The 26,066-nt window shown below is 51.5% G+C and overlaps 1 protein-coding gene across 2 annotated transcripts in view; it reads left to right on the forward strand.

The window, feature by feature from the left end:
- LOC125456747 (matrix metalloproteinase-21-like) overlaps positions 1-26,066 on the forward strand; it is a 134,820-nt gene that overhangs the window by 10,526 nt on the left and 98,228 nt on the right. The gene's annotated exons all lie outside the window — the stretch shown is intronic.

Genomic DNA, 26,066 nt, shown 5'->3' on the forward strand with positions numbered 1-26,066 from the left:
AGGGAGGTTGATGTGGATGGTTCTGTTCGACGGATATATCTGGACCTGCAGGAAGTCAGCTTGTCAGAAACATTATCGATCATGCAATAAAAAGGACAGTAACCGGGCCTGGGGATAAAAACAGAAGTTGCTGCAAGCTCACCAGCTCTGGCAGCGTCACTCCCCATATCGCTGTATCAATCCCAAACTAATCCCCCTGTCCCAATCTCTCCCCATAGCCCTGTATCAATCCCAAACTAATCCCACTGTCCCACTCTCTCCCCATAGCCCTGTATCACTCACCAAACTAGTCCCACTGCCCCAATCTCTCCCCATAGCCCTGTATCAATCCCAAACTAATCCCACTGTCCCAATCTCTCCCCATAGTCCTGTATCAATCCCAAACTAATCCCACTGTCCCATTCTCTCCCCATAGCCCTGTATCAATCCCAAACTAATCCCACTGTCCCGCTCTCTCCCCGTAGCCCTGTTTCAATCCGAAACTAATCCCACTGCCCAAACCTCTCCCCATAGCCCTGTATCAATCCCAAACTAATCCCACTGTCCCACTCTCTCCCCATAGCCCTGTATCAAACCCGAAACTAATCCCACTGCCCCACTCTCTCCCCATAGCCCTGTATCAATTCCAAACTAATCCCACTGCCGACTCACTCCCATTATCCCTGGAGCAATCCCAAACTAATCCCACTGCCCCACTCACTCCGCATAGCCCTGTATCAATCCCAAACTCATCCCAATGTCCCAATCTCTCCCCACAGCCCTGTATCAATCCCAAACTAATCCCATTGTCCCACTCTCTCCCCATAGCCCTGTATCAATCCCCAAACTAATCCCACTGTCCCAATCTCTCCCCATATCCCTGGATCAATCCCAAACTAATCCCACTGCCCCAGTCTCTCCCCATAGCCCTGTATCAATCCCAAACTAATCCAACTGTCCCAATCTCTCCCCATAGCCCTGTATCACAAACTAATCCCACTGTCCCAATCTCTCCCCATAGCCCTGTATCAATCCCAAACTAATCCCGCTGTCCAAATCTCTCCCCATAGTGCTGTGTCAATCCTGAAACTAATCCCACTGCCCCACTCTCTCCCCATAGCCCTGTATCCATCACAAACTAATCCCACTGCCCCACTCTCTCCCCATAGCCCTGTATCAATCCCTAAACAAATCTCACTGTCCCAATCTCTCCTCATAGCCCTGTATCAGTCACCAAACTAGTCCCACTGCCCCGCTCTCTCCCCATAGCAGCGTATCAATCCCCAAACAAATCCCACTGCCCCACTCTCTCCCCATAGCCCTGTATCAATCCCAAACTAATCCCATAGTCCCAATCTCTCCCCATAGCCCTGTATCATTCCCAAACTAATCCCACTGTCCCACTCTCTCCCCATAGCCCTGTATCAATCCCAAACTAATCCCACTGTCCCGCTCTCTCCCCGTAGCCCTGTATCAATCCCAAACTAATCCCACTGCCCCAACATCTCCCCATAGCCCTGTATCAATCCCAAACTAATCCCACTGTCCCACTCTCTCCCCATAGCCCTGTATCAAACCCGAAACTAATCCCACTGCCCCACTCTCTCCCCATAGCCCTGTATCAATCCCAAACTATTCCCAATGCCCCAACCTCTCCCCATAGCCCTGTATCAATCCCAAACTAATCCCACTGCCCCACTCTCTCCCCATAGCCCTGTATCAAACCCGAAACTAATCCCACTGCCCCACTCTCTCCCCATAGCCCTGTATCAATCCCAAACTAATCCCACTGCCCGACTCACTCCCATTATCCCTGGAGCAATCCCAAACTAATCCCATTGCCCCAATGTCTCCCCATGGCCCTGAATCAATACCCAAACTAATCCCAATGCCCCACTCACTTGCCATATCCCTGTATCAATCCAAAACTAATCCCACTGCCCCACTATCTCCCCATAGCCCTGAATCAATTCCCAAACTAATCCCACTGTCCCACAATCTCCCCATATCCCTGTATCAATCCCCAAACTAATCCCAATGCCCCACTCTCTCCCCCTAGCCCCGTATCAGTCCCAAGCCAATCCCACTGCCCCACTCTGTCCCCATAGTCCTGTATCAATCCCCAAACTAATCCCACTGCCCCACTCTCCCCCAATAGCCCTGTATCAATCCCCAATCTAATCCCACTGCCCCACTCTCTCCCCATAGCCCCGTATCAGTCCAAAGGTAATCTCACTGCCCAACTCTGACCCCATAGTCCTGTATCAATCCCAAACTAATCCCACTGCCCCACTGTCTCCCCATAGCCCTGTATCAATTCCAAACTAATCCCATTGTCCCACTCTCTCCCCAGAGCACTGTATCAATCCCAAACTATTCCCACTGCTCCACTCTCTTCCCATAGTCCTGAATCAAACACAAATTAATCTCACTGCCCCACTCTCTCCCAAGAGCCCTGTATGACTCCCCAAACTAATCCCACTGCACCATGCTCTCCCCATAGCCCTGTATCAATCCCAAACTATTCGCACTGGCCCACTCTCTCCCCATAGCCCTGTATCAATCACAAACTAATCCCACTGCCCCAATTTCTCCCCATAGCCCTGTATCAATCGCAAACTAATCCCACTGCCCCACGCTCTCCCCATAGCCCTGTATCAATCCCAAACTAATCCAACTGTCCCACTCTCTCCCCATAGCACTGTACCATTCCCATTCTAATCCTACTGCCCCACTCTCTCCCCATAGCCCTGTATCAATCCGAAAGTAATCCCACTGCCCCACTCTCTCCCCACAGCCCAGTATCATTCCCCAAACTAATCCCACTGCCCCGCTCTCTCCCAAAAGCCCTGTATCAATCCCAAACTAATCCCACTGTCCCAATCTATCCCCATAGCCCTGTATCAATCCCCAAACTAATCCCACTGCCCCACTCTCTCCCCATACCCCTGTATCAATCCCCAAACTAATCCCACTGCCCCGCTCTCTCCCCATAGCCCTGTATCAATCCCAAACTAATCCCACTGTCCCAATCTCTCCCCATAGTCCTGTATCAATCCCAAACTAATCCCACTGTCCCACTCTCTCCCCATAGCCCTGTATCCATCACAAACTAATCCCACTGTCCCGCTCTCTCCCCGTAGCCCTGTATCAATCCGAAACTAATCCCACTGCCCCAACCACTCCCCATAGCCCTGTATCAATCCCAAAATAATCCCACTGTCCCACTCTCTCCCCATAGCCCTGTATCAAACCCGAAACTAATCCCACTGCCCCACTCTCTCCCCATAGCCCTGTATCAATCCCAAACTAATCCCACTGCCCCAACCTCTCCCCATAGCCCTGTATCAATCCCAAACTAATCCCACTGTCCCACTCTCTCCACATAGCCCTGCATCAAACCCGAAACTAATCCCACTGCCCCACTCTCTCCCCATAGCCCTGTATCAATTCCAAACTAATCCCACTGCCGGACTCACTCCCATTATCCCTGGAGCAATCCCAAACTAATCCCACTGCCCCACTCACTCCGCATAGCCCTGTATCAATCCCAAACTCATCCCAACGTCCCAATCTCTCCCCACAGCCCTGTATCAATCTCAAACTAATCCCATTGTCCCACTCTCCCCAAAGCCCAGTATCAATCCCCAAACTAATCCCACTGTCCCAATCTCTCCCCATATCCCTGGATCAATCCCAAACTAATCCCACTGCCCCAGTCTCTCCCCATAGCCCTGTATCAATCCCAAACTAATCCAACTGTCCCAATATCTCCCCATAGCCCTGTATCACAAACTAATCCCACTGTCCCAATCTCTCCCCATAGCCCTGTATCAATCCCAAACTAATCCCGCTGTCCCAATCTCTCCCCATAGTGCTGTGTCAATCCCGAAACTAATCCCACTGACCCACTCTCTCCCCATAGCCCTGTATCCATCACAAACTAGTCCCACTGCCCCGCTCTCTCCCCATAGCAGTGTATCAATCCCCAAACAAATTCCACTGCCCCACTTTCTCCCCATAGCCCTGTATCAATCCCAAACTAATCCCACTGTCCCAATCTCTCCCCATAGCCCTGTATCAATCCCAAACTAATCCCACTGTCCCACTCTCTCCCCATAGCCCTGTATCAATCCCAAACTAATCCCACTGTCCCGCTCTCTCCCCGTAGCCCTGTATCAATCCCAAACTAATCCCACTGCCCCAACATCTCCCCATAGCCCTGTATCAATCCCAAACTAATCCCACTGTCCCACTCTCTCCCCATAGCCCTGTATCAAACCCGAAACTAATCCCACTGCCCCACTCTCTCCCCATAGCCCTGTATCAATCCCAAACTATTCCCAATGCCCCAACCTCTCCCCATAGCCCTGTATCAATCCCAAACTAATCCCACTGTCCCACTCTCTCCCCATAGCCCTGTATCAAACCCGAAACTAATCCCACTGCCCCACTCTCTCCCCATAGCCCTGTATCAATCCCAAACTAATCCCACTGCCCGACTCACTCCCATTATCCCTGGAGCAATCCCAAACTAATCCCATTGCCCCAATGTCTCCCCATGGCCCTGAATCAATCCCCAAACTAATCCCAATGCCCCACTCACTTGCCATATCCCTGTATCAATCCAAAACTAATCCCATTGCCCCACTATCTCCCCATAGCCCTGAATCAATACCCAAACTAATCCCACTGCCCCACTCTCTCCCCATATCCCTGTATCAATCCCCAAACTAATCCCAATGCCCCACTCTCTCCCCCTAGACCCGTATCAGTCCCAAGCCAATCCCACTGCCCCACTCTGTCCCCATATCCCTGTATCAATCCCCAAACTAATCCCAATGCCCCACTCTCTCCCCCTAGCCCCGTATCAGCCCCAAGCCAATCCCACTGCCCCACTCTGTCCCCATAGTCCTGTATCAATCCCCAAACTAATCCCACTGCCCCACTCTCCCCCAATAGAACATAGAACATAGAACATAGAACAGTACAGCACAGAACAGGCCCTTCAGCCCACAATGTTGTGCCGACCATTGATCCTCATGGATGCACCCTCAAATTTCTGTGACCATATGCATGTCCAGCAGTCTCTTAAATGACCCCAATGACCTTGCTTCCACAACTGCTGCTGGCAACGCATTCCATGCTCTCACAACTCTCTGCGTAAAGAACCTGCCTCTGACATCCCCTCTATACTTTCCACCATCCAGCTTAAAACTATGACCCCTCGTGCTAGCCATTTCTGCCCTGGGAAAATAGCCCTGTATCAATCCCCAATCTAATCCCACTGCCCCACTCTCTCCCCATAGCCCCGTATCAGTCCCAAGGAAATCTCACTGCCCAACTCTGACCCCATAGTCCTGTATCAATCCCAAACTAATCCCACTGCCCCACTCTCTCCCCATAGCCCTGTATCAATTCCAAACTAATCCCACTGTCCCACTCTCTCCCCAGAGCACTGTATCAATCCAAAACTATTCCCACTGCTCCACTCTCTTCCCATAGTCCTGAATCAAACACAAATTAATCCCACTGCCCCACTCTCTCCCCATAGCCCTGAATCAATTCCCAAACTAATCCCACTGTCCCACTCTCTCCCCATAGCCCTGTATCAATCCCAAACTAATCCCACTGCCCCAACATCTCCCCATAGCCCTGTATCAATCCCCAAACTAATCCCACTGCCCCACTCTCCCCCAATAGCCCTGTATCAATCCCCAATCTAATCCCACTGCCCCACTCTCTCCCCATAGCACCGTATCAGTCCCAAGGTAATCTCACTGCCCAACTCTGACCCCATAGTCCTGTATCAATCCCAAACTAATCCCACTCCCCCACTCTCTCCCCATAGCCCTGTATCAATTCCAAACTAATCCCACTGTCCCACTCTCTCCCCAGAGCACTGTATCAATCCCAAACTATTCCCACTGCTCCACTCTCTTCCCGTAGCCCTGTATCAATCACAAACTAATCCCACTGCCCCACTCTCCCCATAGCCCTGTGTCAATCCCCAAACTAATCCCACTGCCCCAATCTCTCCCCAAAGCCCTGTATCAATCGCAAACTAATCCCACTGCCCAACGCTCTCCCCATAGCCCTGTATCAATCCCAAACTAATCCAACTGTCCCACTCTCTCCCCATAGCCCTGTACCATTCCCATTCTAATCCTACTGCCCCACTCTCTCCCCATAGCCCTGTATCAATCCGAAACTAATCCCACTGCCCCACTCTCTCCCCACAGCCCAGTATCATTCCCCAAACTAATCCCACTGCCCCGCTCTCTCCCCATAGCCCTGTATCAATCCCAAACTAATCCCACTGTCCCAATCTATCCCCATAGCCCTGTATCAATCCCAAACTAATCCCACTGCCCCACTCTGTCTCCATAGCCCTGTATTAATCCCGAAACTAATCCAACTGCCCGACTCTCTCCCCATAGCCCTGTATCAATCCCCAAAATAATCCCACTGCCCCACTCTCTCCCCATATCCCTGTATCAATCCCAAACTAATCCCACAGCCCCAATCTCTCCCCATAGCCCTGTATCAATCCCCAAACTAATCCCACTGCCCCACTCTCTCCCCATAGCCCTGTATCAATCCCCAAACTAATCCCACTGCGCCACTCACTCCCCATAGCCCTGTATCAATCCCAAACAAATCCCACTGTCCAAATCTCTCCCCATAGCCCTGTATCACTCCGAAACTAATCCCACTGCCCCAGTCTCACCCCATAGCCCTGTATCAATCCCCAAACTAATCTCACTGCCCCACTCTCTCCCCATAGCCCCGTATCAATCCCAAACTAATCCCACTGCCCCACTCTCTCCCCATAGCCCTGTATCATTCCCCAAACTAATCCCACTGCCCCGCTCTCTCCCCATAGCCATGTATCAATCCGAAACTAATCCCACTGCACCGCTCTCTCCCCATAGCCCTGTATCAATCTCACACTAATCCCACTGTCCCAAACTCTCGACATAGCCCTGTATCAATCGCGAAACTAATCCCACTGCCCCACTCTCTCCCCATAGCCCTGTATCAATCTCACACTAATCCCACTGTCCCAAACTCTCGACATAGCCCTGTATCAATCGCGAAACTAATCCCACTGCCCCACTCTCTCCCCATAGCCCTGTATCAATCCCAAACTAATCCCACTGCCTGACTCTCTGCCCATAGCCCTGTATCAATCCACAAACTAATCCCACTGCCCCACTCTCTCCCTAGAGCCCTGTATCAATCCCAAACTAATCCCACTGCCCCACTTTCTCCCCATAGCCCTGTATCAATCCCAAAATAATCTGACTGTCCCACTGTATCCGCATAGCCCTGTACCATTCCCAAACTAATCCCACTGCCCCACTCTCTCCCCATAGCCCTGTATCAATCCCAAACTTATCCCACTGCCCCACTGTCTCCCCATAGCCCTGTATGAATCGCAAACTAATCCCACTGCCCCACGCTCTCCCCATAGCCCTGTATCAATCCCAAACTAATCCAACTGTCCCACTCTCTCCCCATAGCCCTGTACCATTCCCATTCTAATCCCACTGCCCCACTCTCTCCCCACAGCCCTGTATCAATCCCAAACTAATCTCACTGCCCCAGTCTCTCCCCATAGCCCTGTCTTATTCCCCAAACTAATCCCACAGCCCACTCTCTCCCCATAGCCCTGTATCAATCCCAAACTAATCCCACTGCCCCACTCTGTCTCCATAGCCCTGTATTAATCCCGAAACTAATCCAACTGCCCCACTCTCTCCCCATAGCCCTGTATCAATCTGCAAACTAATCCCACTGCCCTACTCACTCCCCATAGCCCTGGATCAATCCCAAACTAATCTCACTGCCCCACTATCTCCCCATACCCCTGTATCAATCCCCAAATTAATCCCACTGCCCCACTCACTCCCCATAGCCCTGTATCAATCACAAACTAATCCCACTGCCATACTAACTCCCCATAGCCCTGTATCAATCCCCAAACGAATCCCACTGTCCCTCTCTCTCCCCGTAGCCCTGTATCAATCCCCAAACCTATCCCACTGTCCCACTCTCTCCCCATAGCCCTGTATCAATCCCCAAAATAACCGCACTGGCCCACACTCTCCCCATAGCCCTGAATCAATCCCAAGGTAATCCCAGTGTCCCACTCTTTCCCCAGAGCCCTGTATCAATCACCAAACTAATCCCACTGCCCCACTCTCTCCCCATAGCCCCATATCAGTCCCAAACTAATCCGATTGCCCCACTCTCTGCCCATAGTCCTGTATCAATCCCAAACTAATTCCACTTCCCCACTCTCTCCCCATAGCCCTGTATCAATCCCAAACTAATCCGACTGCCCCACTCTCTCGCCATAGCCCTGTATCACTCCCCAAACTAATCCCATTGCCCCACTCTCTCCCCATAGCCCTGCATCAATCCCTGAACTAATCCCACTGCCCCAGTCTCTCCCCATAGCCCTGTATCAATCACAAACTAATCCCACTGCCCCACTCTCTCCCCATAGCACTGTATCAATCACAAACTAATCCCACTGCCCCACTCTCTCCCCATAGCCCTGTATCAATCCCTAAACAAATCTCACTGTCCAAATCTCTCCCCATAGCCCTGTATCAATCCCCAAACAAATCCCACTGCCCCACTCTCTCCCCATATCCCTGTATCAATCCCAAACTAATCCCATTGCCCCAATGTCTCCCCATAGCCCTGAATCAATCCCCAAACTAATCCCAATGCCCCACTCACTTGCCATATCCCTGTATCAATCCAAAACTCATCCCACTGCCCCACTATCTCCCCATAGCCCTGAATCAATTCCCAAACTAATCCCACTGTCCCACTCTCTCCCCATAGCCCTGTATCAATCACAAACTAATCCCACTGCCACACTCACTCCCCATAGCGCTGTATCAATCCCCAAACTATTCCCAATGCCCCACTCTCTCCCCATAGCCCCGTATCAGTCCCAAGCCAAGCCCACTGCCCCACTCTGTCCCCATAGTCCTGTATCAATCCCAAAACTAATCCCACTGCCCCACTCTCCCCCAATAGCCCTGTATCAATCCCCAAACTAATCCCACTGCCCCACTCTCTCCCCATAGCCCCGTATCAGTCCCAAGGTAATCCCACTGCCCAACTCTGCCTCCATAGTCCTGTTTCAATCCCAAACTAATCCCAATGCCCCACTCTCTCCCCATAGCCCTGTATCAATTCCAAACTAATCCCACTGTCCCACTCTCTCCCCAAGGCCCTGTCTCAATCCCAAACTATTCCCACTGCTCCACTCTCTTCCCATAGTCCTGAATCAAACACAAACTAATCCCACTGCCCCACACTCTCCCAGTAGCCCTGTATGACTCCCCAAACTAATCCCACTGCCCCATGCTCTCCCCATAGCCCTGTATCAATCCCCAAACTAATCCCACTGCCCCAATTTCTCCCCATAGCCCTGTATCAATCCCAAACTAATCCCACTGTCCCACTCACTCACCATAGTCCTGCATCAATCCCAAACTAATCCCACTGCCCCGCTCTCTCCCCATAGCCCTGTATCAATCCCAAACTAATCCCACTGTCCCAATCTCTCCCCATAGGCCTGAATCAATCCCAAACTAATCCCACTGTCCCACTCTCTCCTCATAGCCCTGCATCAATCCCAAAACTAATCACACTATCCCAATCTCTCCGCATAGCCCTGTATCAATCCCAAACTAATCCCACTGTCTCAATCTGTCCCCATAGCCCTGTCTCAATCCCCAAACTAATCCTACTGCCCCGCTCTCTCCCCATAGCCCTGTATCACTCCCAAACTAATCCGATTGCCCCACTCTCTGCCCATAGTCCTGTATCAATCCCAAACTAATTCCACTTCCCCACTCTCTCCCCATAGCCCTGTATCAATCCCAAACTTATCCCACTGCCCCACTCTCTCCCCATAGCACTGAATCATTCCCCAAACTAATCCCACTGCCCCACTCTCTCCCCACAGCCCTGTATCAATCCCAAACTAATCCCATTGTCAACTTCTCTCCCCATAGCCCTGTATCAATCCCCAAACTAATCCCACTGCCCCACTCTCTCGCCATAGCCCTGTATCACTCCCCAAACTAATCCCATTGCCCCACTCTCTCCCCATAGCCCTGCATCAATCCCTGAACTAATCCCACTGCCCCAGTCTCTCCCCATAGCCCTGTATCAATCACAAACTAATCCCACTGCCCCACTCTCTCCCCATAGCACTGTATCAATCACAAACTAATCCCACTGCCCCACTCTCTCCCCATAGCCCTGTATCAATCCCTAAACAAATCTCACTGTCCAAATCTCTCCCCATAGCCCTGTATCAATCCCCAAACAAATCCCACTGCCCCACTCTCTCCCCATATCCCTGTATCAATCCCAAACTAATCCCACTGTCCCAATCTCTCCCCATAGGCCTGAATCAATCCCAAACTAATCCCACTGTCCCACTCTCTCCTCATAGCCCTGCATCAATCCCAAAACTAATCACACTATCCCAATCTCTCCGCATAGCCCTGTATCAATCCCAAACTAATCCCACTGTCTCAATCTGTCCCCATAGCCCTGTCTCAATCCCCAAACTAATCCCACTGCCCCACTCTCTCCCCATAGCCCCTTATCAGTCCCAAACTAATCCGATTGCCCCACTCTCTGCCCATAGTCCTGTATCAATCCCAAACTAATTCCACTTCCCCACTCTCTCCCCATAGCCCTGTATCAATCCCAAACTAATCCGACTGTCCCACTCTCTCCCCATAGCACTGAATCATTCCCCAAACTAATCCCACTGCCCCACTCTCTCCCCACAGCCCTGTATCAATCCCAAACTAATCCCATTGTCAACTTCTCTCCCCATAGCCCTGTATCAATCCCCAAACTAATCCCACTGCCCCACTCTCTCGCCATAGCCCTGTATCACTCCCCAAACTAATCCCATTGCCCCACTCTCTCCCCATAGCCCTGCATCAATCCCTGAACTAATCCCACTGCCCCAGTCTCTCCCCATAGCCCTGTATCAATCACAAACTAATCCCACTGCCCCACTCTCTCCCCATAGCACTGTATCAATCACAAACTAATCCCACTGCCCCACTCTCTCCCCATAGCCCTGTATCAATCCCTAAACAAATCTCACTGTCCAAATCTCTCCCCATAGCCCTGTATCAATCCCCAAACAAATCCCACTGCCCCACTCTCTCCCCATATCCCTGTATCAATCCCAAACTAATCCCATTGCCCCAATGTCTCCCCATAGCCCTGAATCAATCCCCAAACTAATCCCAATGCCCCACTCACTTGCCATATCCCTGTATCAATCCAAAACTCATCCCACTGCCCCACTATCTCCCCATAGCCCTGAATCAATTCCCAAACTAATCCCACTGTCCCACTCTCTCCCCATAGCCCTGTATCAATCACAAACTAATCCCACTGCCACACTCACTCCCCATAGCGCTGTATCAATCCCCAAACTATTCCCAATGCCCCACTCTCTCCCCATAGCCCCGTATCAGTCCCAAGCCAAGCCCACTGCCCCACTCTGTCCCCATAGTCCTGTATCAATCCCAAAACTAATCCCACTGCCCCACTCTCCCCCAATAGCCCTGTATCAATCCCCAAACTAATCCCACTGCCCCACTCTCTCCCCATAGCCCCGTATCAGTCCCAAGGTAATCCCACTGCCCAACTCTGCCTCCATAGTCCTGTTTCAATCCCAAACTAATCCCAATGCCCCACTCTCTCCCCATAGCCCTGTATCAATTCCAAACTAATCCCACTGTCCCACTCTCTCCCCAAGGCCCTGTCTCAATCCCAAACTATTCCCACTGCTCCACTCTCTTCCCATAGTCCTGAATCAAACACAAACTAATCCCACTGCCCCACACTCTCCCAGTAGCCCTGTATGACTCCCCAAACTAATCCCACTGCCCCATGCTCTCCCCATAGCCCTGTATCAATCCCCAAACTAATCCCACTGCCCCAATTTCTCCCCATAGCCCTGTATCAATCCCAAACTAATCCCACTGTCCCACTCACTCACCATAGTCCTGCATCAATCCCAAACTAATCCCACTGTCCCAATCTCTCCCCATAGGCCTGAATCAATCCCAAACTAATCCCACTGTCCCACTCTCTCCTCATAGCCCTGCATCAATCCCAAAACTAATCACACTATCCCAATCTCTCCGCATAGCCCTGTATCAATCCCAAACTAATCCCACTGTCTCAATCTGTCCCCATAGCCCTGTCTCAATCCCCAAACTAATCCTACTGCCCCGCTCTCTCCCCATAGCCCTGTATCACTCCCAAACTAATCCCACTGCCCCACTCTCACCCCATAGCCCTGTATCAATCCCCAAACTAATCTCACTGCCCCACTCTCACCCCATAGCCCTGTATCAATCCCAAAATAATCCCACTGCCCCGGTCTCTCCACATAGCCCTGTATCATTCCCCAAACTAATCCCACTGCCCCGCTCTCTCCCCGTAGCCATGTATCAATCCCAAACTAATCCCACTGTCCCAATCTCTCCCCATAGCCCTGTACCAATCCCCAAAACTAATCCCACTGCCCCACTCTCTCCCCATAGCCCTGTATCAATCCCAAACTAATCCCACTGTCCTGCTCTCTCCCCATAGCCCTGTATCAATCCCAAAACAAATCCCACTGCCCCACTCTCTCCCCATGGCCCCTGTGTCAATCCCAAACTAATCCCACTGTCCTGCTCTCTCCCCACAGCCCTGTATCAATCCCAAAACTAATCCCACTGCCCCACTCTCTCCCCGTAGCCCTGTATCAATCCCAAAATAATCCCACTGCCCCACACTCTCCCCACAGACCTGGATCAATCCCAAACTAATCCCAATGCCCCACTCTCTCCCCATAGCCCGGTATCATTCCCCAATCTAATCCCACTGCCCCGCTCACTCCCCATAGCCCGGTATCATTCCCCAAACTAATCCCACTGCCCCACTCTCTCCCCATAGCCCTGTATCAATCCCAAACCATTCCCACTGCCCCATTCTCTCCCCATAGCCCTGTAGAAATCCCAAACTAATCCCACTGCCCCACTCTCTCACCATAGCCCTGTATTAATCCCGAACCTAATCCCACTGCCCGGCTCTCTCCCCATATCGCTGTATCAATCCCAAACTAATGCCACTGCCCCAATCTCTCCCCATAGCCCTGTATCAGTCCCCAAACTAATCTCACTGCCCCACTCTCATCCCCTTAGCCCTGTATCAATCCCAAACTAATCCAACTGCCCAACACTCTCCCCATAGCCCTGTATCAATCCCAAACTATTCCCACTGTCCCAATCTCTCCCCATAGCCCTGTATCAATCCCCAAACTAATCACACGGCCCCGCTCTCTCCCCATAGCCCTGTATCAATCCAAAACTAATCCCACTGCCCCACTATCTCCCCATAGCCCTGTATCACTCCCAAACTCATCCCACTGTCCCGCTCTCTCCCCATAGTCCTGTATCAATCCCAAACTAATCCCACAGTCTCAATCTCTGCCCATTGCCCTGTATCAATCCCAAACTAATCCGTCTGTCGCACTCTCTCCCCATAGCCCTGTATCAATCCCAAACTAATCCCATGGTCCCAATCTCTCCCCATAGCCCTGTATCAATCCGAAACGAATCCCACTGTCCCAATCTCTCCCCATAGCCCTGTATCAATCCCCAAACTAATCCCACTGCCCTGCTCTCTCCCCATAGCCCTGTATCAATCCCAAACTAATCCAACTGCCCCACTCTCTCCCCATAGCCCTGTATCACTCCCAAACTAATCCCACTGCCCCAGTCTCACCCCATAGCCCTGTATCAATCCCCAAACTGATCTCACTGCCCCACTCTCTCCCCATAGCACCGTATCAATCCCAAACTAATCCCACTGCCCCACTCTCTCCCCATAGCCTTGTATCATTCCCCAAACTAATCCCACTGCCCCGCTCTCTCCCCATAGCCGTGTATCAATCCCAAATTAAACCAAATGTCCCAATCTCTGCCCATAGCCCGGTATCAATCTCATACTAATCTCACTGTCCCAAACTCTCCACATAGCCCTGTATCAATCCCAAACTAATCCCACTGCCCCAGTCTCTCCCCATAGCCCTGTATCATTCCCCAAACTAATCCCACTGCCCCGCTCTCTCCCCACAGCCCTGTATCAATCCCAAACTAATCCCACTGTCCCAATCTATCCCCATAGCCCTGTATCAATACCCAAACTAATCCCACTGCCCCACTCTCTCCCCATAGCCCTGTATCAATCCCAAACTAATCCCACTGCCCCACTCTGTCTCCATAGCCCTGTATTAATCCCGAAACTAATCCAACTCCCCCACTCTCTCCCCATAGCCCGGTATCATTCCCCAAACAAATCAGCACTGCCCCACTCTCTCCCCATAGCCCTGTATCAATCCCAAACTAATCCCACTGCCCCACACTCTCCCCATAGCCCTGTATCAATCCCAAACTAATCCCACTGTCCAAATCTCTCCCATTAGACCTGTATCAATCCCCAAACTAATCACACGGCACCGCTCTCTCCCCATAGCCCTGTATCAATCCCAAACTAATCCCACTGCCCCACTCTCTCCCCATAGCCCTGTATCACTCCCAAACTAATCCCACTGTCCTGCTCTCTCCCCATAGCCCTGTATCAATCCCAAACTAATCCCACTGTCCCAATCTGTGCCCATAGCCCTGTATCAATTCCAAACTAATCCCACTGTCCCACTCTCTCCCCATAGCCCTGTATCAATCCCAAACTATTCCCACTGTCCCAATCTCTCCCCATAGCCCTGTATCAATCCCCAAACTAATCCCACTGCCCCACGCTCTCCCCATAGCCCTGTATCACTCCCAAACTAATCCCACTGCCCCAGTCTCACCCCATAGCCCTGTATCAATCCCCAAACTAATCTCACTGCCCCAATCTCTCCCCATAGCCCCGTATCAATCCCAAACTAATCCCACTGCCCCACTCTCTCCCCATAGCCCTGTATCATTCCCCAAACTAATCCCACTGCCCCGCTCTCTCCCCATAGCCATGTATCAATCCCAAACGAAACCAAATGTCCCAATCTCTCCGCATAGCCCTGTATCAATCTCATACTAATCCCACTGTCCCAAACTCTCCACATAGCTCTGTATCAATCGCGAAACTAATCCCACTGCCCCACTCTCTCCCCAGAGCCCTGTATCAATCCCAAACTAATCCCTCTGCCCCACTTTCTCCCCATAGCCCTGTATCAATCACAAACTAATCTGACTGTCCCACTCTATCCGCATAGCCCTGTACCATTCCCAAACTAATCCCACTGCCCCACTCTTTCCCCATAGCCCTGAATCAATCCCAAACTTATCCCACTGCCCCACTCTCTCCCCTTAGCCCTGTATCAATCCCAAACTAATCCCACTGCCCCACACTCTCCCCATAGCCCTGTATCAATCCCAAACTAATCCCACTGTCCCAATCTCTTCCCATAGCCCTGTATCAATCCGCAAACTAATCACACGGCCCCGCTCTCTCCCCTTAGCCCTGTATCAATCCCAAACTAATCCCACTGCCCCACTCTCTCGCCATAGCCCTGTATCACTCCCAAACTAGTCCCACTGTCCCGCTCTCTCCCCAGAGCCCTGCATCAATCCCAAACTAATCCCACTGTCCCAATCTCTGCCCAAAGCCCTGTATCAATCCCAAACTAATCCCACTGTCCCACTCTCCCCCATTGCCCTGTATCAATCCCACACTAATCCCATGGTCCCAATCTCTCCCAATAGCCCTGTATCAATCCGAAACGAATCCCACTGTCCCAATCTCTCCCCAAACCCCTGTATCAATCCCCAAACTAATCCCACTGCCCTGCTCTCTCCCCATAGCCCTGTATCAATCCCAAACTAATCTCACTGCCCCAGTCTGTCCCCATAGCCCTGTATCACTCCCAAACTAATCCCACTGCCCCAGTCTCACCCCATAGCCCTGAATCAATCCCCAAACTAATCAAACTGCCCCACTCTCTCCCCATAGCCCCGTATCAATCCCAAACTAATCCCACTGCCCCACTCTCTCCCCATAGCCCTGTATCATTCCCCAAACTAATCCCACTGCCCTGCTCTCTCCCCATAGCCCTGTATCAATCCCAAACTAATCCCACTGTCCCAATCTCTTCCCATAGCCCTGTATCAATCCGCAAACTAATCACACGGCCCCGCTCTCTCCCCTTAGCCCTGTATCAATCCCAAACTAATCCCACTGCCCCACACTCTCCCCATAGCCCTGTATCAATCCCAAACTAATCACACTGTCCCAATCTCTTCCCATAGCCCTGTATCAATCCGCAAACTAATCACACGGCCCCGCTCTCTCCCCTTAGCCCTGTATCAATCCCAAACTAATCCCACTGCCCCACTCTCTCCCCATAGCCCTGTATCACTCCCAAACTAATCCCACTGTCCCGCTCTCTCTCCAGAGCCCTGCATCAATCCCAAACTAATCCCACTGTCCCAATCTCTGCCCAAAGCCCTGTATCAATCCCAAACTAATCCCACTGTCCCACTCTCCCCCATTGCCCTGTATCAATCCCACACTAATCCCATGGTCCCAATCTCTCCCAATAGCCCTGTATCAATCCGAAACGAATCCCACTGTCCCAATCTCTCCCCAAACCCCTGTATCAATCCCCAAACTAATCCCACTGCCCTGCTCTCTCCCCATAGCCCTGTATCAATCCCAAACTAATCTCACTGCCCCAGTCTGTCCCCATAGCCCTGTATCACTCCCAAACTAATCCCACTGCCCCAGTCTCACCCCATAGCCCTGTATCAATCCCCAAACTAATCTCAGTGCCCCACTCTCTCCCCATAGCACCGTATCAATCCCAAACTAATCCCACTGCCCCACTCTCTCCCCATAGCCCTGTATCATTCCCCAAACTAATCCCACTGCCCCGCTCTCTCCCCATAGCCATGTGTCAATCCCAAACTAAACCAAATGTCCCAATGTCTCCCCATAGCCCTGTATCAATCTCATACTAATCCCACTGTCCCAAACTCTCCACATAGCCCTGTATCAATTGCGAAAGTAATCCCACTGCCACACTCTCTCCCCATAGCCCTGTATCAATCCCAAACTTATCCCACTGCCCCACTGTCTCCATATAGCCCTGTATCAATCCCAAACTAATCCCACTGCCCCAATCTCTCCCCATAGCCCTGTATCAATCGCAAACTAATCCCACTGCCCCACGCTCTCCCCATAGCCCTGTATCAATCCCAAGCTAATCCAACTGTCCCACTCTCTCCCCATAGCCCTGTACCATTCCCATTCCATTCCCACTGCCCCACTCTCTCCCCATAGCCCTGTATCAATCCCAAACTAATCCCACTGCCCCAGTCTCTCCCCATAGCCCTGTATCATTCCCCAAACTAATCCCACTGCCCTGCTCTCTCCCAATAGCCCTGTATCAAACCCAAACTAATCCCACTGTCCCAATCTATCCACATAGCCCTGTATCAATACCCAAATAATCCCACTGCCCCACTCTCACCCCATAGCCCTGTATCAATCCCAAACTAATACCACTGCCCCACTCTGTCTCCATAGCCCTGTATTAATCCCGAAACTAATCCAACTGCCCCACTCTCTCCCCATAGCCCTGTATCAATCTGCAAACCAATCCCACTGCCCCACTCACTCCCCATATGCCTGTATCAATCCCAACCTAATCCGACTGTCCCACTCTCTCCCCATAGCCCTGCACCATTCCCAAACTAATCCCACTGCCCCACTCACTCCACCTATCCCTGTATCAATCCCAAACTAATCCCACTGCCCCACTCTCTCCCCATAGCCCTGTATCAATCCCAAACTAATCCCACTGCCCCACTCTCTCCCCATAGCCCGGTATCATTCCCCAAACTAATCACCACTGCCCCACTCTCTCCCCATAGCCCTGTATCAATCCCAAACTAATCCCACTGCCCCACTCTCTCCCCATAGCCCTGTATCAATCCCAAACTAATCCCACTGCCCCACTCTCTCACCATAGCCCTGTATTAATCCCGAACCTAATCCCACTGCCCCGCTCTCTCCCCTTATCGCTGTATCAATCCACAAAATAATCACACGGCACCGCTCTCTCCCCATAGCCCTGTATCAATCCCCAAACTAATCCCACTGCCCCACGCTCTCCCCATACCCCTGTATCACTCCCAAACTAATCCCACTGCCCCAGTCTCACCCCATAGCCCTGTATCAATCCCCAAACTAATCTCACTGCCCCAATCTCTCCCCATAGCCCCGTATCAATCCCAAACTAATCCCACTGCCCCACTCTCTCCCCACAGCCCTGTATCATTCCCCAAACTAATCCCACTGCCCCGCTCTCTCCCCATAGCCATGTATCAATCCCAAACGAAACCAAATGTCCCAATCTCTCCCCATAGCCCTGTATCAATCTCATACTAATCCCACTGTCCCAAACTCTCCACATAGCTCTGTATCAATCGCGAAACTAATCCCACTGCCCCACTCTCTCCCCAGAGCCCTGTATCAATCCCAAACTGATCCCTCTGCCCCACTTTCTCCCCATAGCCCTGTATCAATCCCAAACTAATCTGACTGTCCCACTCTATCCGCATAGCCCTGTATCATTCCCAAACTAATCCCACTGCCCCACTCTTTCCCCATAGCCCTGAATCAATCCCAAACTTATCCCACTGCCCCACTCTCTCCCCTTAGCCCTGTATCAATCCCAAACTAATCCCACTGCCCCACACTCTCCCCATAGCCCTGTATCAATCCCAAACTAATCCGACTGTCCCAATCTCTTCCCATAGCCCTGTATCAATCCGCAAACTAATCACATGGCCCCGCTCTCTCCCCTTAGCCCTGTATCAATCCCAAACTAATCCCACTGCCCCACTCTCTCCCCATAGCCCTGTATCACTCCCAAACTAATCCCACTGTCCCGCTCTCTCCCCAGAGCCCTGCATCAATCCCAAACTAATCCCACTGTCCCAATCTCTGCCCAAAGCCCTGTATCAATCCCAAACTAATCCCACTGTCCCACTCTCCCCCATTGCCCTGTATCAATCCCACACTAATCCCATGGTCCCAATCTCTCCCAATAGCCCTGTATCAATCCGAAACGAATCCCACTGTCCCAATCTCTCCCCAAACCCCTGTATCAATCCCCAAACTAATCCCACTGCCCTGCTCTCTCCCCATAGCCCTGTATCAATCCCAAACTAATCTCACTGCCCCAGTCTCTCCCCATAGCCCTGTATCACTCCCAAACTAATCCCACTGCCCCAGTCTCACCCCATAGCCCTGAATCAATCCCCAAACTAATCCCACTGCCCCAATCTCTCCCCATAGCCCTGTATCAATCCCCAAACTAATCTCACTGCCCCAATCTCTTCCCATCGCCCTGTATCAATCCCCAAACTAATCTCACTGCCCCAATCTCTTTCCATCGCCCTGTATCAATCCCCAAACTAATCCCACTGCCCCCTCTCTCCCAATAGCCCTGTATCAATCCCAAACTAATCTCACTGCCCCAGTCTCTCCCCATAGCCCTGTATCACTCCCAAACTAATCCCACTGCCCCAGTCTCACCCCATAGCCCTGAATCAATCCCCAAACTAATCCCACTGCCCCAATCTCTCCCCATAGCCCTGTATCAATCCCCAAACTAATCTCACTGCCCCAATCTCTTCCCATCGCCCTGTATCAATCCCCAAACTAATCTCACTGCCCCAATCTCTTTCCATCGCCCTGTATCAATCCCCAAACTAATCCCACTGCCCCCTCTCTCCCAATAGCCCTGTATCAATCCCCAAACTAATCCCACTGCCCCACTCTCTCCCCAGAGCCCTGTATCAATCACCAAACTAATTGCACTGCCCCACTCTCTCCCTATAGCCCCATATCAATCCCCAAACTAATCCCACTGCCCCACTCTCTCCCCAGAGCCCTGTATCAATACCAAACTAATCCCACTGTCCCAATCTCTCCCAATAGCCCTGTATTAATTCCGAAACTAATCCTACTGCCCGACTCTCTGCCCATAGCCCTGTATCAATCCCAAACTAATCCCACTGTCCCAATCTCTCCCCATAGCCCTGTATCAATCCCCAAACAAATCCCACTGCCCCACTCTCTCCCCAGAGCCCTGTATCAATCCCAAACTAATCCCACTGTCCCAATCTCTCCCCATAGCCCTGTATTAAATGCGAAACTAATCGCACTGCCCCACTCTCTCCCCATAGCCCTGTATCAATCCCAAACGAATCCGACTGTCCCACTGTCGCAGCGTAGCCCTGTACCATTCCCAAAATAATCCCACTGCCCCAATCTTTCCCCATAACCCTGTATCAATCCCAAACTAATCCCACTGCCCCACTCACTCCCCATAGCGCTGTATCAATCCCAAACTAATCTCTCTGCCCCACTCTCTCCTCACAGCCCTGTATCAATCCCAAACTAATCCCACTGCCCCACTCTCTCCCCATAGCCCGGTATCATTCCCCAAACTAATCCCACTGCCACGCTCTCTCCCCATAGCCCTGTATCAATCCCAAACTAATACCACTGCCACACTCTCTCCCCATAGCCCGGTATCATTCCCCAAACTAATCCCACTGCCCCGCTCTCTCCCCGTAACCCTGTATCAATCCCAATCTAATCCCACTGCCTCACTCTCTGCCCACAGTGCTGTATCAACCCCCAAACTAATCCCACTGCCCGACTCTCTCCCCATAGCCCTGTATCAATCCCAAACTAATCCCACTGACCCACTCTCTCCCCATAGCCCTGTATCAATCCCAAACTAATCACACTGCCCGACTCTCTGCCCATAGCCCTGTATCAATCCAAAACTAATCCCACTGTCCCAATCTCTCCCCATAGCCCTGTACCAATCCCCAAACTAATCTCAATGCCCAAATCTCTTCCCATCGCCCTGTATCAATCCCCACACTAATCCCACTGCACCCTGTCTCCCCATAGCCCTGTATCAATCCCAAACTAATCCCACTGTCCCAATCTATCCCCATAGCCCTGTATCAATCCCCAAACTAATCCCACTGCCCCACTCTCTCCCCATAGCCCTGTATCAATCCCAAACTAATCCCACTGCCCCACTCTGTCTCCTTAGCCCTGTATTAATCCCGAAACTAATCCAATTGCCCCACTCTCTCCCCATAGCCCTGTATTAATTCCGAAACTAATCCCACTGCCCCACTCTCTCCCCATAGCCCTGTATCAGTCCCAAACTAATCCGGCTGTCCCACTGTTGCAGCATAGCCCTGTACCATTCCCAAAATAATCCCACTGCCCCACTCTTTCCCCATAGCCCTGTATCAATCCCAAACTAATCCCACTTCCCCACTCAATCCCCATAGCGCTGTATCAATCCCAAACTAATCTCTCTGCCCCACTCTCTCCCCACAGCCATGTATCAATCCCACAGTAATCCCAATGCCCCACTCTCTCCCCATAGCCCTGTATCATTCCCCAAACTAATCCCACTGCCCCGCTCTCTCCCCATAGCCCTGTATCAATCCCAAACTAATATCACTGCCCCACTCTCTCCCCATAGCCCGGTATCATTCCCCAAACTAATCCCACTGCCCCGCTCTCTCCCCATAGCCCTGTATCAATCCCAAACTAATCCCACTGCCTCACTCTCTACCCACAGTCCTGTATCAACTCCCAAACTAATCCCACTGCCCCACTCTCTCCCCATAGCCCTGTATCAATCCCAAACTAATCCTACTGCCCCACTCTCTCCCCATAGCCCTGTATCAATCCCAAACAAATCACACTGCCCGACTCTCTGCCCATAGCCCTGTATCAATCCCAAACTAATCCCACTGCCCCACTCTCTCCCAATAGCCCTGTATCAATCCCCAAACCTATCCCACTGGCCCGCTCGCTTCCCATAGCCCTGTATCAATCCCCAAACTAATCACACTGCCCCGCTCTCTCCCCATAGCCCTGTATCAATCTGCAATCTAATCCCACAGCCCCACTCACACCCCATCTCCCTGTATAAATCCCAAACTAAACCCACTGTCCCAATCTCTCCCCATATCTCTGTATCAATCCCAATCTAATCCCACTGCCCCACTCTCTCCCCATAGCTCTGTGTCAATCCCAAACTAATCACGCTGACCCACTCTCTCCCCATAGCCCTGTATTAATCCCAAACTAATCCCACTGCCCCACTCTCTCCCTATAGCCCTGTATCAATCCCCAAACCTATCCCACTGCCCCGCTCTCTCCCCATAGCCCTGTATCAATCCCAAACTTATCCCACTGTCCCAATCTCTCCCCATAGCCCTGTATTAATCACAAAACTAACCCCACTGCCCCACTCTCGCCCCATAGCCCTGAATCAATCCCAAACTAATCCGACTGTCCCACGCTCTCCCCATAGCGGGGTGCCATTCCCAATCTAAACCCACTGCCCCACTCTCTCCCCACAGCCCTGTATCAATCCCAAACTAATCCCACTGCCCCACTCTCTCCCCATAGCCCGGTATCATTCCCCAAACTAATCCCACTGCCCCGCTCTCTCCCCATAGACCTGTATCAATCCCAAACTAATCCCACTGCCTCACTCTCTCCCCACAGCCCTGTATCAATCCCAAACTAATCCCACTGCCCCAGTCTCTCCCCATAGCCCTGTATCAATCCCAAACTAATCACACTGTCCGACTCTCTGCCAATAGCCCTGTATCAATCCAAAACTAATCCCACTGTCCCAATCTCTCCCCATCGCCCTGTATCAATCCCCAAACTAATCCCACTGCCCTCTCTCAACCCATAGCCCTGTATCAATCCCCAAACTAATCCCACTGCCCCACTCTCTCACCAGAGCCCTGAATCAATCCCAAACTAATCCCACTGTCCCACTCTTTACCCAGAGCCCTGTATCAATCCCAAAACTAATCGCACTGCCCCACTCTCTCCCCATAGCCCCATATCAATCCCCAAACTAATCACACTGCCCCACTCTCTCCCCAGAGCCCTGTATCAATCCAAAACTAATCCCACTGTCCCAATCTCTCCCCATAGCCCTGTACCAATCCCCAAACTAATCTCAATGCCCAAATCTCTTCCCATCGCCCTGTATCAATCCCCAAACTAATCCCACTGCACCCTGTCTCCCCATAGCCCTGTATCAATCCCAAACTAATCCCACTGTCCCAATCTATCCCCATAGCCCTGTATCAATCCCCAAACTAATCCCACTGCCCCACTCTCTCCCCATAGCCCTGTATCAATCCCAAACTAATCCCACTGCCCCACTCTGTCTCCATAGCCCTGTATTAATCCCGAAACTAATCCAATTGCCCCACTCTCTCCCCATAGCCCTGTATTAATTCCAAAACTAATCCCACTGCCCCACTCTCTCCCCATAGCCCTGTATCAATCCCAAACTAATCTGACTGTCCCACTGTTGCAGCATAGCCCTGTACCATTCCCAAAATAATCCCACTGCCCCACTCTTTCCCCATAGCCCGGTATCAATCCCAAACTAATCCCACTGCCCCACTCAATCCCCATAGCGCTGTATCAATCCCAAACTAATCTCTCTACCCCACTCTCTCCCCACAGCCCTGTATCAATCCCACAGTAATCCCACTGCCTCACTCTCTACCCACAGTCCTGTATCAACCCCCAAACTAATCCCACTGCCCCACTCTCTTCCCATATCCCTGTATCAATCCCAAACTAATCCTACTGCCCCACTCTCTTCCCATAGCCCTGTATCAATCCCAAACTAATCCCACTGCCCCACTCTCTCCCAATAGCCCTGTATCAATCCCCAAACCTATCCCACTGGCCCGCTCGCTTCCCATAGCCCTGTATCAATCCCCAAACTAATCACACTGCCCCGCTCTCTCCCCGTAGCCCTGTATCAATCTGCAATCTAATCCCACAGCCCCACTCACACCCCATCTCCCTGTATAAATCCGAAACTAATCCCATTGTCCCAATCTCTCCCCATATCTCTGTATCAATCCCAAACTAATTCCACTGCCCCACTCTCTCCCCATAGCCCTGTATCCATCCCAAACTAATCCCACTGTGCCAATCTCTCCCCATAACCCTGTATTAATCCCGAAACTAATTCCACTGCCCCACTCTCTCCCCATAGCCCTGTATCAATCCCAAACTAATCACACTGATCCACTCTCTCCCCATAGCCCTGTATTAATCCCAAACTAATCCCACTGCTCCACTCTCTCCCCATAGCCCTGTATCAATCCCCAAACCTATCCAACTGCCCCGCTCTCTCCCCATAGCCCTGTATCAATCTGCAATCTAATCCCACAGCCCCACTCACTCCCCATCTCCCTGTATCAATACGAAACTAATCCCACTGCCCCAATCTCTCCCCATATCCCTGTATCAATCCCCAAACTAATCCCACTGCCCTACTCACTCCCCATGTCCCTGTATCAATCCCAAACTAATCCCACTGTCCCAATCTCTCCCCATAGCCCAGTATTAATCACAAAACTAATCGCACAGCCCCACTCTCGCCCCATAGCCCTGAATCAATCCCAAACTAATCCGACTGTCCCACTCTCTCCCCATAGCCGGGTACCATTCCCAATCTAAACCCACTGCCCCACTCTCTCCCCATAGCCCTGTATCAATCCCAAACTAATCACACTGTCCGACTCTCTGCCAATAGCCCTGTATCAATCCAAAACTAATCCCATCTGTCCCAATCTCTCCCCATAGCCCTGTATCAATCCCCAAACTAATCTCACTGCCCCAGTCTCTTCCCATCGCCATGTATCATTCCCCAAACTAATCCCACTGCCCCGCTCTCTCCCCGGAACCCTGTATCAATCCCAATCTAATCCCACTGCCTCACTCTCTGCCCACAGTGCTGTATCAACCCCCAAACTAATCCCACTGCCCGACTCTCTCCCCATAGCCCTGTATCAATCCCAAACTAATCCCACTGACCCACTCTCTCCCCATAGCCCTGTATCAATCCCAAACTAATCACACTGCCCGACTCTCTGCCCATAGCCCTGTATCAATCCAAAACTAATCCCACTGTCCCAATCTCTCCCCATAGCCCTGTACCAATCCCCAAACTAATCTCAATGCCCAAATCTCTTCCCATCGCCCTGTATCAATCCCCAAACTAATCCCACTGCACCCTGTCTCCCCATAGCCCTGTATCAATCCCAAACTAATCCCACTGTCCCAATCTATCCCCATAGCCCTGTATCAATCCCCAAACTAATCCCACTGCCCCACTCTCTCCCCATAGCCCTGTATCAATCCCAAACTAATCCCACTGCCCCACTCTGTCTCCATAGCCCTGTATTAATCCCGAAACTAATCCAATTGCCCCACTCTCTCCCCATAGCCCCGTATTAATTCCGAAACTAATCCCACTGCCCCACTCTCTCCCCATAGCCCTGTATCAGTCCCAAACTAATCCGGCTGTCCCACTGTTGCAGCATAGCCCTGTACCATTCCCAAAATAATCCCACTGCCCCACTCTTTCCCCATAGCCCTGTATCAATCCCAAACTAATCCCACTTCCCCACTCAATCCCCATAGCGCTGTATCAATCCCAAACTAATCTCTCTGCCCCACTCTCTCCCCACAGCCATGTATCAATCCCACAGAAATCCCAATGCCCCACTCTCTCCCCATAGCCCTGTATCATTCCCCAAACTAATCCCACTGCCCCGCTCTCTCCCCATAGCCCTGTATCAATCCCAAACTAATATCACTGCCCCACTCTCTCCCCATAGCCCGGTATCATTCCCCAAACTAATCCCACTGCCCCGCTCTCTCCCCATAGCCCTGTATCAATCCCAAACTAATCCCACTGCCTCGCTCTCTACCCACAGTCCTGTATCAACTCCCAAACTAATCCCACTGCCCCACTCTCTCCCCATAGCCCTGTATCAATCCCAAACTAATCCTACTGCCCCACTCTCTCCCCATAGCCCTGTATCAATCCCAAATAAATCACACTGCCCGACTCTCTG

Source organism: Stegostoma tigrinum, chromosome 1 (genome assembly GCF_030684315.1).
Source record: "Stegostoma tigrinum isolate sSteTig4 chromosome 1, sSteTig4.hap1, whole genome shotgun sequence".
Classification (NCBI taxonomy): domain Eukaryota; kingdom Metazoa; phylum Chordata; class Chondrichthyes; order Orectolobiformes; family Stegostomatidae; genus Stegostoma; species Stegostoma tigrinum.